The following is a 17,885-nucleotide window of genomic DNA, read 5'->3' as shown; positions in this document are numbered from 1 at the left end:
GCAGTACAGTGAGTCCACAGAGTGCACTGGCACCACTGGGGATGCGGTGCAGTGAGTCCAGAGAGTGTGCACTGGCACCACTCAGGGTGCAGTGCGGTGAGTCCAGAGAATGCACTGGGACCAATGTGGATGCAGTGCAGTGAGTCCAGAGAGTGCACTGGCACCACTGGGGATGCAGTGCAGTCAGTCTAGTGAGTGCACTGGCACCACTGGGGATGCAGTGCAGTGAGTACAGAGAGTGCACTGGCACCACTGGGGAAGCAGTGCAGTGAGTCCAGAGAGTTCAGTGGAACCACTGGGGATGCAGTGCAGTGAGTCCAGAGAGTGCACTGGGCAGCCACTGGGGATGCAGTGCAGTGAGTCCAGAGAGTGCACTGTCACCACTGGGGATGCACTGCAGTGAGTCCAGAGAGTGCACTGGCACCACTGGGGATGCACTGCAGTGAGTCCAGAGAGTGCACTGGCACCACTGGGGATGCACTGCAGTGAGTCCAGAGAGTGCACTAGAACCACTGGGGATGCAGTGCAGTGAATCCAGTGAGTGCACTGGCACCACTGGGGATGCAGTGCAGTGAGTCCAGAGAGTGCACTGGCACCACTGGGGATGCACTGCAGTGAGCCCAGAGAGTGCACTGGCACCACTGGGGATGCAGTACAGTGAGTCCAGTGAATGCACTGGCAGCACTGGGGATGCAGTGCAGTGAGTCCAGAGAGTGCACTGGCACCACTGGTGATGCAGTTTAGTGAGTCCAGTGAGTGCACTGGCACCACAGGGGATGCAGTGCAGTGAGTCCAGTGAGTGTACTGGCACCACTGGGGATGCACTGCAGTGAGTCCAGAGAGTGCAATGGCACCTACTGAGAATGCACTTCAGTGAGTCCAGAGAGTGCACTGGCACCACTGGGGATGCACTGCAGTGAGTCCAGAGAGTGCACTGGCACCACTGGGGATGCAGTGCAGTGAGTCCAGAGAGTGCACTGGCACCACTGGGGATGCAGTGCAGTGAGTCCAGAGAGTGCACTGGCACCACTGGGGATGCACTGCAGTGAGACCAGAGAGTGCACTGGCACCACTGGGGATGCGGTGCAGTGAGTCCAGAGAGTGCACTGGCACCACTGGGGATGCAGTGCAGTGAGTCCAGAGAATGCACTGGCACCAGTGGGGATGCACTGCAGTGAGTCCAGTGAGTGCACTGGCACCTCTGGGGATGCAGTGCAGTGAGTCCAGAGAGTGCAGCTGGCAGCACTGGGGATGCACTGCAGTGAGTCCAGAGAGTGCACTGGCACCACTGGGGATGCAGTTCAGTGAGTCCAGAGAGTGCACTGGCACCACTGGGGATGCACTGCAGTGAGTCCAGAGAGTGCACTGGCACCACTGAGAATTCACTTCAGTGAGTCCAGAGAGTGCACTGGCACCACTGGGGATGCAGTGCAGTGAGTCCAGAGAGTGCACTGGCACCACTGGGGATGCAGCATATTGAGTCCAGAGAGTGTACTGGCACCACTGGGGATGCAGTGCAGTGAGTCCAGAGAGTGCACTGGCACCACTGAGAATGCACTTCAGTGAGTCCAGAGGAGTGCACCGGCACCACTGGGGATGCAGTGCAGTGAGTCCAGAGAGTGCACTAGCACCACTGGGGATGCACTGCAGTGAATCCAGTGAGTGCACTGGCACCACTGGGGATGCAGTGCAGTGAGTGCAGAGAGTGCACCGGCACCACTGGGGATGCACTGCAGTGAGCTCCAGAGAGTGCACTGGCACCACTGGAGATGCAGTACAGTGAGTCCAGTGAATGCACTGGCAGCACTGGGGATGCAGTGCAGTGAGTCCAGAGAGTGCACTGGCACCACTGGGTATGCAGTTTATTGAGTCCAGTGAGTGCACTGGCACCACTGGGGATGCAGTGCAGTGAGTCCAGTGAGTGCACTGGCACCACTGGGGATGCACTGCAGTGAGTCCAGAGAGTGCACTGGCACCACTGGGGATGCAGTGCAGTGACTCCAGAGAGTGCACTGGCAACACTGGGGATGCGGTGCAGTGAGTCCAGAGAGTGCACTGGCACCACTCAGGGTGCAGTGCGGTGAGTCCAGAGAATGCACTGGGACCAATGTGGATGCAGTGCAGTGAGTCCAGAGAGTGCACTGGCACCACTGGGGATGCAGTGCAGTCAGTCCAGTGAGTTTACTGGCACCACTGGGGATGCACTGCAGTTACTCCAGAGAGTGCACTGGCACCACTGGGGATGCAGTGCAGTCAGGCCCAGTGAGTGTACTGGCACCACTGGGGATGCAGTGCAGTCAGTCCAGTGAGTGTACTGGCACCTTTGGGGATGCAGTGCAGTGAGTCCAGAGAGTGCACTGGCACCACTGGGGATGCGGTGCCGGGAGTCCAGAGAGTGCTTTGGCACCACTGGGGATGCACTGCAGTTACTCCACAGACTGCGCTGGCACCACTGGGGATGCAGTGCAGTGACTCCAGAGAGTGCACTGGCACCACTGGGGATGCACTGCAGTGAGTCCAGAGAGTGCACTGTCACCACTGGGGATGCACTGCAGTGAGTCCAGAGAGTGCACTGTCACCACTGGGGATGCAGTACAGTGAGTTGACAGAGTGCACTGGCACCACTGGGGATGCAGTGCAGTGAGTCCAGAGTGCACTGGCACCACTGGGGATGCAGTGCAGTGAATCCAGTGAGTGCACTGGCACCACTGGGGATGCAGTACAGTGAGTCCAGAGAGTGCACTGGCACCACTGGGGATGCACTGCAGTGTGTCCAGAGAGTGCACTGGCACCACTGGGGATGCAGTGCAGTGAGTCCAGAGAGTGCACTGGCACCACTGGGGATGCAGTGCAGTGAGTCCAGAGAGTGCACTGGCACCACTGGGGATGCAGTGCAGTGAGTACCAGAGAGTGCACTGGCACCACCGGGGATGCAGTACAGTGAGTCCACAGAGTGCACTGGCACCACCGGGGATGCAGTACAGTGAGTCCAGAGAGTGCACTGGCACCACTGGGGATGCAGTGCAGTGAGTCCAGAGAGTGCACTGGCACCAGTGGGGATGCACTGCAGTGAGTCCCAGAGATTGCACCGGCTCCACTGGGTATGCACTGCAGTGAGTCCAGAGACTTCACTGGCACCACTGGGAATGCAGTGCAGTGAGTGCAGAGAGTGCACTGGCACCACTGGGGATGCAGTGCAGTGAGTCCAGAGAATGCACTGGCACCAGTGGGGATGCACTGCAGTGAGTCCAGTGAGTGCACTGGCACCTCTGGGGATGCAGTGCAGTGAGTCCAGAGAGTGCACTGGCAGCACTGGGGATGCACTGCAGTGAGTCCAGAGAGTGCACTGGCACCACTGGGGATGCAGTTCAGTGAGTCCAGAGAGTGCACTGGCACCACTGGGGATGCACTGCAGTGAGTCCAGAGAGTGCACTGGCACCACTGAGAATTCACTTCAGTGAGTCCAGAGAGTGCACTGGCACCACTGGGGATGCAGTGCAGTGAGTCCAGAGAGTGCACTGGCACCACTGGGGATGCAGTATATTGAGTCCAGAGAGTGTACTGGCACCACTGGGGATGCAGTGCAGTGAGTCCAGAGAGTGCACTGGCACCACTGAGAATGCACTTCAGTGAGTCCAGAGAGTGTGACCGGCACCACTGGGGATGCAGTGCAGTGAGTCCAGAGAGTGCACTAGCACCACTGGGGATGCAATTGCAGTGTGAATCCAGTGAGTGCACTGGCACCACTGGGGATGCAGTGCAGTGAGTGCAGAGAGTGCACCGGCACCACTGGGGATGCACTGCAGTGAGCCCAGAGAGTGCACTGGCACCACTGGAGATGCAGTACAGTGAGTCCAGTGAATGCACTGGCAGCACTGGGGATGCAGTGCAGTGAGTCCAGAGAGTGCACTGGCACCACTGGGTATGCAGTTTATTGAGTCCAGTGAGTGCACTGGCACCACTGGGGATGCAGTGCAGTGAGTCCAGTGAGTGCACTGGCACCACTGGGGATGCACTGCAGTGAGTCCAGAGAGTGCACTGGCACCACTGGGGGATGCAGTGCAGTGACTCCAGAGAGTGCACTGGCAACACTGGGGATGCGGTGCAGTGAGTCCAGAGAGTGCACTGGCACCACTCAGGGTGCAGTGCGGTGAGTCCAGAGAATGCACTGGGACCAATGTGGATGCAGTGCAGTGAGTCCAGAGAGTGCACTGGCACCACTGGGGATGCAGTGCAGTCAGTCCAGTGAGTTTACTGGCACCACTGGGGATGCACTGCAGTTACTCCAGAGAGTGCACTGGCACCACTGGGGATGCAGTGCAGTCAGTCCAGCAGTGCACTGGCACCACTGGGGATGCAGTGCAGTCAGTCCAGTGAGTGTACTGGCACCTTTGGGGATGCAGTGCAGTGAGTCCAGAGATATGCACTGGCACCACTGGGGATGCGGGTGCCGGGAGTCCAGAGAGTGCTTTGGCACCCACTGGGGATGCACTGCAGTTACTCCACAGACTGCGCTGGCACCACTGGGGATGCAGTGCAGTGACTCCAGAGAGTGCACTGGCACCACTGGGGATGCACTGCAGTGAGTCCAGAGAGTGCACTGTCACCACTGGGGATGCACTGCAGTGAGTCCAGGAGAGTGCACTGTCACCACTGGGGATGCAGTACAGTGAGTCCACAGAGGCACTGGCACCACTGGGGATGCAGTGCAGTGAGTCCAGAGAGTGCACTGGCACCACTGGGGATGCACTGCAGTGAATCCAGTGAGTGCACTGGCACCACTGGGGATGCAGTACAGTGAGTCCAGAGAGTGCACTGGCACCACTGGGGATGCACTGCAGTGTGTCCAGAGAGTGCACTGGCACCACTGGGGATGCAGTGCAGTGAGCCCAGAGAGTGCACTGGCACCACTGGGGATGCAGTGCAGTGAGTCCAGAGAGTGCACTGGCACCACTGGGGATGCAGTGCAGTGAGTACAGAGAGTGCACTGGCACCACCGGGGATGCAGTACAGTGAGTCCACAGAGTGCACTGGCACCACCGGGGATGCAGTACAGTGAGTCCAGAGAGTGCACTGGCACCACTGGGGATGCAGTGCAGTGAGTCCAGAGAGTGCACTGGCACCAGTGGGGATGCACTGCAGTGAGTCCAGAGATTGCACCGGCTCCACTGGGTATGCACTGCAGTGAGTCCAGAGACTTCACTGGCACCACTGGGAATGCAGTGCAGTGAGTGCAGAGAGTGCACTGGCACCACTGCCACAGTGGGGGGATGCAGTGCAGTGAGTCCCAGAGAGTGCACTGGCACCACCTGTGATGCAGTGCAGTGAGTCCAGAGATTGCACTGGCACCACTGGGGATGCAGTGCAGTGAGTCCAGAGAGTGCACTGGCACCGCTGGGGATGCACTGCAGTGAGTCCAGAGAGTGCACTGGCACCACTGGTGATGCAGTACAGTGAGTCCAGAGAGTGCACTGGCACCACTGGGTGATGCGCTGCAGTGAGTCCAGAGAGTGCACTGGCACCAGCTCGCGGATGCACTACAGTGAGTCCAGAGATTGCACTGGCACCACTGGCGATGCAGTGCAGTGAGTCCAGAGAGTGCACTGGCACCACTGGGGATGCAGTGCATTGAGTCCAGAGAGTGCACTGGCACCACCTTGGGGATGCACTTCAGTGAGTCCAGAGAGTGCACTGACACCACTGGGGATGCAGTGCAGTGAGTCCAGAGAGTGCACTGGCACCACTGGGGATGTGTCCAGTGAGTCCAGTGAGTGCACTGGCACCACTGGGGATGCAGTGCAGTGAGTCCAGAGAGTGCACTGGCACCACTGGGGATGCAGTGCAGTGAGTCCAGAGAGTGCACTGGCACCACTGGTGATGCAGTACAGTGAGTCCAGAGAGTGCACTGGCACCACTGGGGATGCACTTCAGTGAGTACAGAGAGTGCACTGACACCACTGGGATGCAGTGCAGTGAGTCCAGAGAGTGCACTGGCACCACTGGGGATGCACTTCAGTGAGTCCAGAGAGGGCACTGGCACCACTGGGGATGCAGTGCAGTGAGTCCAGTGAGTACACTGGCACCACTGGGGATGCAGTGCAGTGAGTCCAGAGAGTGCACTGGCACCACTGGGGATGCAGTGCAGTGAGTCCAGAGAGTGCACTGGCACCACTGGGGATGCAATCCAGTGAATCCTGTTAGTACACTGGCACCACTGGGTGTGCAGTGCAGTGAGTCCAGAGAGCTCACTGGCACCACTGGGGATGCACTGCAGTGAGTCCAGAGAGTGCACTGTCACCACTGGGGATGCAGTACAGTGAGTCCAGTGAATGCACTGGAACCACTGGGGATGCAGTGCAGTGAGTCCAGTGAGTGCACTGGCACCACTGGGGATGCAGTGCAGTGAGTGCAGAGAGTGCAATGGCCCCAATGGGGATGCACTTCAGTGAGTCCAGAGAGTGCACTGGCACCACTGGGGATGCAGTGCAGTGAGTCCAGAGATTGCACTGGCACCACTGGGGATGCAGTGCTGTGACTCCAGAGAGCGCACTGGCACCACTGGGGATGCAGTGCAGTGAGTGCAGAGAGTGCACTGGCACCACTGGGGATGCAGTGCAGTGACTCCAGAGAGTACACTGGCACCACTGGTGATGCAGTGCAGTGAGTCCAGAGAGTGCACTGGCACCACTGGGGATGCACTGCAGTGAGTCCAGAGAGCGCACTGGCACCACTGGGGATGCAGTGCAGTGAGTGCAGAGAGTGCACTCGCACCACTGGGGATGCACTTCAGTGAGTTCAGAGAGTGCACTGGCACCACTGGGGATGGGTTTCAAGCCAACTGCATTAACCGCTCATGCTTCTTTCTTATGAGACGTTAGTAAACCAATTACATAGCCTTGTCAAGACTAAATCACAGGTAAAAATCCTGTACATCTCATGTGGCCAACCACTCCCAACTAGGATTCCAAGAACCAGGAGGTTCGGTGAAAATAGGGCTAGTGCTATTAGAGGGGTGATTATTAGGGTAAGCCCTAAGCTGTCTTTAATGGAGAAGTATGGGTGGAATGGGATTTTGTCGCAGTCTGATACGATTCCTAGTGGGTTATTTGAGCCTGATTCGTGTAGGAAGGTTAGGTGGACTAGGGTGATTCCTGCAATTAGGAAGGGCAGTAGGAAGTGGATGGCGAAGAATCGGGTTAAGGTTGGATTGTCTACTGAGAATCCTCCTCAGGCTCATTCTACTAGAGTTTGCCCAATGTACGGGATGGCTGAGAATAGGTTGGTGATTATGGTGGCCCCTCAGATTGACATTTGTCCTCATGGTAGGACATACCCTACGAAGGCAGTTGCTATTAGGGTGAGTAGGAGGATTACTCCTGTGTTTCAGGTTTCTTTGTATAGGTAGGAGCTGTAGTAGAGGCCTCGTCCGATGTGTAAGTAGATGCAGATAAAGAAGAGCGAAGCACTGTTGGCGTGGAGGTTGCGGATGAGCCATCCGTACTGGACGTCTCGGCATGTGTGAGCTACTGAGGAGAAGGCGAGTGAAGTGTCTGCGGTGTAGTGTATGGCTAGTAGCAGGCCTGTTAGGATTTGTGTGGCTAAGCAGATGGCTAGAAGGGAGCCGAAGTTTCATCAGGCAGAGATGTTGGAGGGGGCGGGTAGGTCGATTAGGGAGTTGTTGATTATTTTTAGTAGGGGATGGGATTTGCGGATGTTAGGGGCCATTAGTGAGTCTGTGTGTTATTAGGATTATTACCAGGATGGAGAGGGCGAAGGATCCTAGGTAGGCCTTAATTAGCCCTGTGTGTATTGAGGTTGCGGCTTTGCTTGCGGCTACTTGTAGTTCAGCAAGGCCCTCTGGCCCTATTTTTTGAGTCAGGAGAGGTCGATCAAGTGTAGGGCAATGTTTTGTCCCTTTTCTAGTAGGTTTTTGGAGAAGAATCGGTGTACTAGGGGGTTGAAGTACCCTAATGCAGAGGAGAAGTTTATGAGGGGTTTGGTTTGGGGTGAGTGAGGGTGTGTGTTATGTTCGATAGTTCTAGGGCTAGGATGATTCCTAGGATTGTTATGAGGATGGCAGCGGTTTTGGTGATAAGGGGTATGGTTATTGGGGGGTTTTGGTTGGTGTGATGAAAGAGGTAATGATTATTCCTGCTGTAATGCTGCCTAGGGCGAGTCGGGTTAGGGGGCGGTGATTAGTGGGTTGTTTTCGTTTATTGATACTATTGGGGGATTCGGGTTTGTCCAGCTTGGACTAGGATGGTTATGCGGATGCTGTAGGTTGCGGTGAATGCTGTGGCTATAAGGGTTAGGAGTAGGGCTCAAGTATTTAGGTATGATGTGTTTAAGCTTTCGATGATGAGGTCTTTTGAGTAGAATCCGGCTAGGAATGGGGTTCCTATCAGCGCCAGGTTTCCGATGGTTAGGCAGGAAGTAGTGACTGGGAGTATTTTCTGTAGGCCTCCTATCTTTCGGATATCTTGTTCTCCGTTTAGGTTGTGGATGATAGACCCTGAGCATAGGAATAGTATGGCTTTAAAGAAGGCATGGGTTGAGATGTGTAGGAAGGCTAGTTGTGGGAGGTTTAGTCCGATAGTGACTATTATTAGTCCTAGTTGGCTGGATGTTGAGAAAGCAATGATTTTTTTGATGTCATTTTGGGTTAGGGCGCATGTGGCAGCGAATAGGGTTGATAGAGCACCTAGGCATAGGCAGGCAGTTAGGGCTGTCTGGTTGGTGGCTAGCAGGGGGTGCATGCGGATGAGCAGGAAGATTCCGGCTACTACTATGGTACTGGAGTGCAGTAGGGCTGATACTGGGGTGGGGCCTTCTATTGCTGCGGGCAGTCATGGGTGGAGTCCAAATTGGGCGGATTTTCCTGCGGCTGCGAGGATTAATCCTATGAGGGGAGGATTGGGGTTTGGTGGGGGTGTACGGCTTGTTGGATCTCTCAGGTGTTGAATGTTGAAGCTAGTCATGCTATGCTCAGGATCAGTCCGACGTCTCCGATTCGGTTGTAGATTACGGCTCGTAGGGCGGCGGTGTTGGCATCTGCTCGGCCTTGTCATCAGCCGATGAGAAGGAAGGACATGATTCCTACTCCTTCCCAGCCTACGAATAGGAGGAATATGTTGTTTGCGGTTGTTAGGAGGAGTATGGCGACTAGGAATGTCAGTAGGTAGGTGAAAAATTTTGTTACGTATGGCTCTGAGGCCATGTATCATATGGCGAATTGTAGGATTGATCATGTTACAAATAGGGCGATTGGAAGAAATGTTATTGAGTATTGGTCTATTTTTAGGCTCAGGGGGATTTTAAAGTTTATAATGAATTTTCACTCCCAGTGGCAGGTGACAGATTCTACTCCCGAGTAGATGAATGCGGTTGTAGGGGCTAGGCTAATTAGGAATGCGGTTTTAACAGCGCGGGTGGTGGCTTGTGGGGTGTTTTTAAAGTTTTTAAATAGAAATGGCAGGATGATTGGGGTTAGGAGGATTGTCAGCGTGAGTAGTGTGAGGGAGTTGATTAGTAGTGTGGGGTTCACTACTTTTACTTGGATTTGCACCAAGATGGGTGGTTCCTAAGACCAGTGGATTGCTGTTATCCTTTAAAAGTAAGGGGGCTGAGGTTTTAGGCTCAGATGTAAGAGTTAGCAGCTCTTGTTGGTTAAACCCTCCCCTCGGCAGGTAAGAAGGTTTGAACTTCTATTCTTAGAATCACAGTCTAATGTTTGGTTTAAACTATACTTGCATGAGGGGATTCCGGAGATCAGTTCGGGTTTGAGGATTAGGAGGAATATTGGGATAATGTGGAGTGTTATGAGCAGGTGTTCTCGCGTGGTTGAGTTTTGCATAGATGTGATGTGGGAGGGGATTGAGCCTCGTTGGGTCATTAGTAGTATGAATAAGGTGTAGGAGGCGGTTAGTAGGGTTGCGATTCCTGTTAGGATGATCGTGAAGGCAGATCAGTTGAATAAGGTGATTATAATGGTTAGCTCTGCTATGAGGTTTGTTGTTGGGGGTAAGGCTATGTTTGTTAGATTGGCCAGCAATCATCAGGTAGCTATGAGTGGTAGGAGAGGTTGTAGGCCTCGTGTGAGTAGTAGAATTCGGCTGTGCGTACGTTCATAGTTTGTGTTGGCTAGGCAGAATAGTATGGAGGAAGTTAGTCCATGGGAAATTATTAGGATCATTGCCCCTGAGAATGATCAGTGGGTTTGGATTATTCCTGCGGCGATAACTAGGCCTATGTGGCTAACGGATGAATAAGCGATTAGTGATTTTAGGTCTGTCTGTCGTAGGCAGATTGAGCTAGTCATTAGGGCGCCTCATAGGGCCAGGGTTAGGAAGGGGTAGTGCAGGAGGTTGGACAGTGGGCCCATAAATAGAGTGACTCGTATAATTCCGTATCCTCCTAGCTTTAGTAGTAGGGCGGCGAGGAGTATTGAGCCTGCGATGGGTGCTTCTACGTGGGCTTTTGGCAGTCAGAGGTGTAGGCCGTATAGTGGGGCTTTTACTATGAATGCTATGAGCAGTGCTAGACCTGATAGTATTCCTGTCCATGAGGTGGATAGGGTTGGGTGGGTTAGTTGTAGGGTTGGCAGGTGCAGGGTGCCAATTTTCACGTATAGGTGTATGATTGTGATTAGCAGGGGTAGAGAGCTTACTAGCGTGTAGAATAGCAGGTAGATGCCAGCGCTTAGGCGTTCTGGTTGGTTCCCCCATCGGGTGATTAAGATTAGGGTGGGAATGAGGGTTGCTTCAAATGAGATGTAAAATAGTGCTAGTTCTGTGGTGGAAAAGGCTAGTAGGATGAATGGCTGGACTGCGACTAAGGTTGAGATAAAGATTCGTTTGCGTTGTAGGGGTTCTTGTTGCAGGTGGTTTTGGCTTGCTATGATTATGAGTGGGAGTAGTCAGCAGGATAGTACTAGGAGGGGGATGAGATTTGGTCAATTCCTGTTCAGTTGGATAAAAATTTGTAGGGGTAGTAGGTTGGGATTAATCACTGTAGGCTTAGGGCAGCGATTAGGAGGCTGTATAAGGTGGTGTTAGTCCATAGAAATTTTGGTGGAGACAGCAGGGCTGTTGGAAGAAGTATGATTGTGGGTAGGATGATTTTTAGCATTGCAGGAGGTTTAGGTTGTGTAGATGGTCGGAGCCATGTGTGCGGGTGGAGGCTACTAGGATGGCCAGGCCTGTGCCTGCCTCACACGCTGAGAAGGTTAGCATGAGAATTGGTACCATGGTGAATGAGGAGACTTGGTTTTCGATGGATCATATTGATAGGCCTACGAATATCGATAATATTATGCTTTCAAGGCATAGTAGGGCGGATACTAGGTGGGTTCGGTGGAAGGCTAGTCCTAGTCCGCTGAAAATGAAGGCTGAGTAGAAGCTTAAATGTAGGGGCGACATAAGAAAGTTACAGGGTTGGCTGTAATCTGCTGGGTCGAAACCAGCTATCTTTTTGGTTAGACTAACTTTCTGTTATTCTGCTCATTCTAGGCCCCCTTGAATTCACTCGTAGGCCAGTCCGAGTGTTAGGAGAAGGAGGATCACTACAGTTCAGGTGAGGGTCATTAGGGGGATTGGAGTTGGACGGCTCATGGCAGGGGGAGTAGGAGGGCGATTTCTAGGTCGAATAGGACGAACAGGATGGCTACTGAGGAAGAATCGGACTGAGAATGGTAATCGAGCAGATCCAAGTGGGTCGAATCCACATTCGTACGGTGAGAGTTTCTCTGAGTCGGGGTTTATTTGGGCGAGTCAGAAGTTTAATGCGGTTAGGGCGGCGCTTAGGATTGATGATAGGGCGAATATGAACATGAGTGCGTTCATTGCTCTCCTCTGGGTTTATACCAGATTCTAGAGATTGGAAGTCAATTGTAATTAATATACTAGAAGAGCAAGATCCTCATCAGTAGATGGTTATGTAGAGGAATAGTCAGATGACGTCTACGAAGTGTCAGTATCAGGCTGCTGCCTCGAATCCGAAGTGGTGGTCTGATGTAAAGTGGAACTTGATCAGTCGGAAGAGGCAGACGGTCAGGAAGGAGGATCCGATGATTACGTGGAGTCCGTGGAATCCAGTGGCAACGAAGAAGGTAGATCCGTAGACGCTATCGGCGATTGAGAATGGGGCTTCGTGGTATTCTATTGCTTGTAGGGCTGTGAAGTAGAATCCCAGGAGGATCGTTAGGGTTAGGGCGTGGATGGCGTGTTTTCGGTTTCCTTCTGTGATGGGCTCACGTTACGGTAACGCCTGAGGCTAGTAGGATGGCTGTGTTTAGTAGGGGGACTTCTATCGGGTTGAGTGGTTTAATTCCTGTTGGGGGTCATTGGCCTCCTAGTTCTGGGGTTGGGGCCAGGCTCGAGTGGAAGAACGCTCAGAAGAACCCTAAGAAGAAGAATGCTTCGGATGTGATGAAAAGGATTATGCCGTATCGTAGGCCTTTTTGGACTGTGGGAGTGTGATGGCCTTGGAAGGTGCTTTCTCGTACAATGTCTCGTCATCATTGGAGTATTACTAGGAGTATTGAGATGAGGCCTAGGGTTAGTAGTACGGATGAGTTGTAGTGGAATCACATGATTAATCCTGAGGTTGTGAGTAGGGCGGCGGCTGCCCCGAAGATTGGTCAAGGGCTTGGGTCAACTATGTGGTATGAGTGTGCTTGGTGTGCCATTAGATGTTTTCTTGTAAGTATAGGCTTAGAAGGAGCACGAAGACGTAGGCCTGGATTATGGCTACTGCTACTTCTAGGATGGTTAGGAGTAGTAGGATGATTATTGTTAGGATGGATACTGCAGGAAGGGTGGGTATTAATGCAATGGAGGCTGTAGAGATGAGTTGGATGAGTAAGTGTCCTGCTGTAAGGTTGGCTGTAAGGCGGACTCCGAGGGCTAGGGGGCGGATTAGTAGGCTGGTTGTTTCGATCAGGATTAGTGCGGGGATTAGGGGTGTAGGGGTACCTTCGGGTAATAGGTGGGCTAAAGAGGCTGATGGTTGGTTTCGTAGGCCTGTTAGTAGTGTGGCGAGCCATAGTGGGAAGGCTAGGGCTATGTTCATAGATAGTTGGGTGGTTGGGGTGAATGTATATGGAAGGAGGCCTAGAAGGTTGATTGTAAGAAGTATGATTATTAGGGATGTAAATATTATGGCTCATTTGTGGCCATTTTTGTTGAGTGGGACTATTAGTTGTTTTGTGATTAGGTGAAGGAGTCATGTTTGGATAGTAGAAAGGCGGTTGTTGATTCATCGGTTGTTTGGGGACGGGAATAGTAGGGCTGGGAAGAGTAGGGATAGTAGGATTAAGGGGATGCCGAATAGATTGGGGCTGGAAAATTGGTCAAAGAAGCTTAGGTTCATGGTCAGGATCATGGTGTGGGTTTGGTAGTGAGGGAGGTCTTATTTGATGGGGGTTGGTTGTGGTGAAGGCTAGTAGTTTTGGTTGGATGAGGAGTGCTAGGGTTAATCAGGTTATAATTATGATTGAAAATCATGGTGCGGGGTTAAGCTGTGGCATATCATTAAGGAGGGGGAAGTCCCTCTTTGGCTAGCTTAAAAGGCTAGTGCTGTTGCATAGCTTCTTAATGATTAGGATGATGATAGAAGGGACGATCAGGCCTCGAAATGTGGGAGTGGGGTTGATTCTACTACAATGGGTATGTAGCTGTGATTAGCCCCGCAAATTTCTGAGCATTGTCCGTAAAAAATCCCAGGCCGGGTGGTAATGAATGAAGTTTGGTTTAGTCGGCCTGGGATTGCGTCTGTTTTAACTCCGAGCGTTGGGACTGCTCAGGAGTGGAGTACGTCTCCTGCAGTAATGATTACGCGGATGGGGGATTCTATTGGGATAACTACGCGGTGGTCAACTTCTAGCAGTCGGAAGTGGCCGTTGGGTAAGTCTGGGGTGGGCACTATGTAGGAGTCGAAGGATAGGTCTTTGAAGTCTGTGTATTCGTAGCTTCAGTATCATTGGTGGCCGATGGCTTTTAGGGTGAGGTCTGGTTCATCGATTTCGTCCATTATGTAGAGGATTTGTAGGGATGGGAGGGCGAGGAGTACCAGGACGATAGCAGGTAGGATTGTCCAGATCAGCTCTACTTCTTGGGCGTCTACAGCATTGGACGAGAGTTTTTCTGTTAGTATGTGGGCTAAAAGGTAGAGAACTAGGCTGCAGATAGCTAGGGCAACGATTAGGGCGTGGTCGTGGAATTCAACGAGTTCTTCTATGATGGGTGATGAGGCGTCTTGGAATCCTAGTTGGGAGTGGTTGGCCACATGAGATGTACAGGATTTTTACCTGTGATTTAGTCTTGACAAGGCTATGTAATTGGTTTACTAACGTCTCATAAGAAAGAAGCATGAGCGGTTAATGCAGTTGGCTTGAAACCAGCATGTGAGGGTTCGATTCCTTCCTTTCTTGTACTTGGACGAAGGCCGGTTCCTCGAAAGTATGGTATGGGGGAGGGCAGCCGTGGATTCATTCAACGTTTGTGGTAGTTAGTTCTGGTTGTAGGACTTTTCGTTTGGCCGAAAAGGCTTCTCAGATGATGAATATTAGTATGATTACGGCTACTATTGAGATTAGGGAGCCGATGGAGGAAATGGTGTTTCATAGTGTGTAGGCGTCGGGATAGTCCGAGTATCGTCGGGGTATTCCTGCTAGGCCTAGGAAGTGCTGGGGGAAGAACGTTAGGTTTACTCCTGTAAATATTACCCCGAAGTGGGCTTTTGCTCATGTTTGGTGTAGGGTAAACCCAGTGAGTAGTGGGAATCAGTGAGTAAATCCTGCTAGAATGGCAAAGACGGCGCCTATGGATAGGACGTAGTGGAAGTGGGCAACTACGTAGTACGTGTCGTGCAGGGCGATGTCTAGGGAAGAGTTTGCAAGAACGATTCCTGTTAATCCTCCGATGGTAAATAGGAAGATAAATCCTAGAGCTCATAGCATTGGGGGGGGTCTCATTTGATTGTTCCTCCGTGCAGGGTGGCTAGTCAGCTAAATACTTTGATTCCGGTAGGGATGGCAATGATTATAGTGGCTGATGTAAAGTAGGCTCGGGTATCAACGTCTATTCCTACTGTAAACATGTGGTGAGCTCAGACGATGAATCCTAGGAAGCCGATGGATAGTATGGCTCAGACTATTCCCATGTAGCCGAAGGGCTCCTTTTTGCCTGAGTAGTACGTGACTACGTGTGAGATGATTCCGAACCCCGGTAGGATCAGAATATAGACTTCTGGGTGTCCGAAGAATCAGAATAGGTGTTGGTACAGGATTGGGTCTCCTCCTCCAGCGGGGTCGAAGAATGTGGTGTTTAGGTTTCGATCAGTTAGTAATATTGTAATACCGGCGGCGAGTACGGGGAGTGATAGAAGGAGTAGGATGGCGGTAATTAGTACGGATCAGACAAATAGTGGGGTTTGGTATTGTGAGAGTGCGGGGGGTTTTATGTTGATGGCTGTGGTGATAAAGTTGATGGCCCCAAGGATGGAGGAGATACCGGCTAAGTGGAGTGAGAAGATAGCCAGGTCTACTGAAGCTCCGGCGTGGGCAAGGTTACCTGCTAGGGGAGGGTAGACAGTTCAGCCTGTGCCGGCGCCAGCTTCTACAGTGGATGAGGCTAGTAGGAGGAGGAATGATGGGGGGAGGAGTCAAAAGCTTATGTTGTTTATTCGCGGGAATGCTATGTCGGGGGCACCGATTATGAGGGGGACTAATCAGTTGCCGAATCCTCCGATCATGATGGGTATGACTATAAAGAAGATTATTACAAAGGCGTGAGCAGTAACGATTACATTGTAAATTTGGTCGTCGCCTAGGAGAGTTCCTGGTTGTCCTAGTTCTGCGCGGATTAATAGGCTGAGTGCGGTGCCGACTATTCCTGCTCATGCCCCGAAGATGAGGTACAGGGTGCCAATATCCTTATGGTTAGTGGAAAATAGTCATCGGTTGATGAAGGTGACGGGTAAGATGGCTGAGTGTTGAAGCGTTAAGCTGTAGTCCTTTTTACAGAGGTTTAATTCCTCTTCTTATCGGCTCTGTAGTGAAATTCATGTTGAGTTACAAGCTCATCGATGCGCACTAGGGTGCGTCAGGGTCTTTGTAGGCAGAAGCCAATTGGTTTAGGCATTTAGCTGTTAACTAGAGTTTTGTGGGATCGAAGCCCATCTGTCTAGGGAGGCTTTACCTTAATTAAAGCGTCTGACTTGCATTCAGACGCACTCTCATTCATTGCACTGCATTCATTGCACTCTCTGGACTCACTACAGTGCATCCCCAGTGGTGCCAGTGCACTCTGTGGACTCACTGCACTGCATCACCAGTGGTGCCAGTGCACTCTCTGGACTCACTGCACTGCATCCCCAGTGGTGCCAGTGCACTCTGTGGACTCAATGCACTGCATCTCCAGTGGTGCCAGTGCACTCTCTGGACTCACTGCAGTGCAGCCCCAGTGGTGCCAGTGCACTCTCTGGACTCACTGCAGTGCATCCCCAGTGGTGCCAGTGCACTCTCTGGACTCACTGCACTGCATCCCCAGTGGTGCTAGTGCACTCTCTGGACTCACTGCTGTGCATCCCCTGTGGTGCCAGTGCACTCTCTGGACACACTGAAATGCATTCTCAGTGGTGCCAGTGCACACTCTGGACACACTGCACTGCATCCCCAGTGGTGCCAGTGCACTCTCTGGACTCACTGCACTGCATCCCCAGTGGTGCTAGTGCACTCTGGACTCACTGCAGTGCATCCCCAGTGGTGCCAATGCACTCTCTGGACTCACCGCACTGCACCCTGAGTGGTGCCATTGCACTCTCTGGACTCACTGCACCGCATTCCCACTGGTGTCAGTGCACTCTCTGGAGTAACTGCAGTGCATCCCCAGTGGTGCCAAAGCACTCTCTGGACTCCCGGCACCGCATCCCCAGTGGTGCCAGTGCACTCTCTGGACTCGCGGCACTGCATCCGCAGTGGTGTCAGTGCACTCTGTGCAGTCACTGTAGTGCATTCCCAATGTTGCCGGGGCACTCTCTGGACTCACGGCACTGCATCCCCAGTGGTGCCAGTGCACTCTCTGGACTCACTGCACTGCATCCCCAGTGGTGCCAGTGCACTCTCTGGACTCACTGCACTGCATCCCCAATGGTGCCAGTGCACTCTCTTTACTCACTGCACTGCATCGCCAAGGTGCCAGTGCACTCTCTGGACTCACTGCACTGCATCCCCAGTGGTGCCAGTGCACTCTCTGGACTCACAGTACTGCATCCCCAGTGGTGCCAGTGTACTCTCTGGACTCACCGCACTGCACCCTGAGTGGTGCCAGTGCACTCTCTGGACTCACTGCACCGCATCCCCAGTGGTGTCAGTGCACTCTCTGGAGTCACTGCGCTGCATCCCCAGTGGTGCCAGTGCACTCCCTGGACTCACTGCACTGCTCCAGCCGCGGCATACGCTCCAGCCGCGGTAGCCCTCCAGCCGTGGCAGACGCTCCACTCGGTAGCGGCTGGAGCGGCTGCCGCGGCTGTAGCGGCTGGAGCGGCCGCCGCGGCTGGAGCGGCTGCCGCGGCTGGAGCGGCTGGAGCGGCCGCCGCGGCTGGAGCGGCTGCCGCGGCTGGAGCGGCTGCCGCGGCTGGAGCGGCTAGAGCAGCTGCAGTGGCTGGAGCGGCTGGAGCGGCTGCCGCGGCTGGAGAGGCTGGCGCGGCTGGAGGGGCTGGAGCGGCTGCCGCGGCTGGAGCGGCTGGAGCGGCTTCCGCGGCTGGAGCGTCTGACGCGGCTGGAGGGGCTACCGCGGCTGGAGCGTATGCCGAGGCTGGAGTGCAATCTCTGGACTCACTGCACTGCATCTCCTATGATGCCAGTGCACTCTCTGGACTCACTGCAG

General features: G+C 53.3%; 1 pseudogene; it reads right to left on the bottom strand.

The window, feature by feature from the left end:
- LOC136791244 (uncharacterized) overlaps positions 1-16,283 on the bottom strand; it is a 50,129-nt pseudogene extending 33,846 nt beyond the window's left edge.
- Between the last annotated feature and the right edge of the window lie 1,602 nt (positions 16,284-17,885).

The sequence above is a fragment of the Anser cygnoides genome, chromosome 1 (assembly GCF_040182565.1).
Source record: "Anser cygnoides isolate HZ-2024a breed goose chromosome 1, Taihu_goose_T2T_genome, whole genome shotgun sequence".
Classification (NCBI taxonomy): Eukaryota; Metazoa; Chordata; class Aves; order Anseriformes; family Anatidae; genus Anser; species Anser cygnoides.
This window is presented reverse-complemented; position numbering and strand designations above follow the sequence as displayed.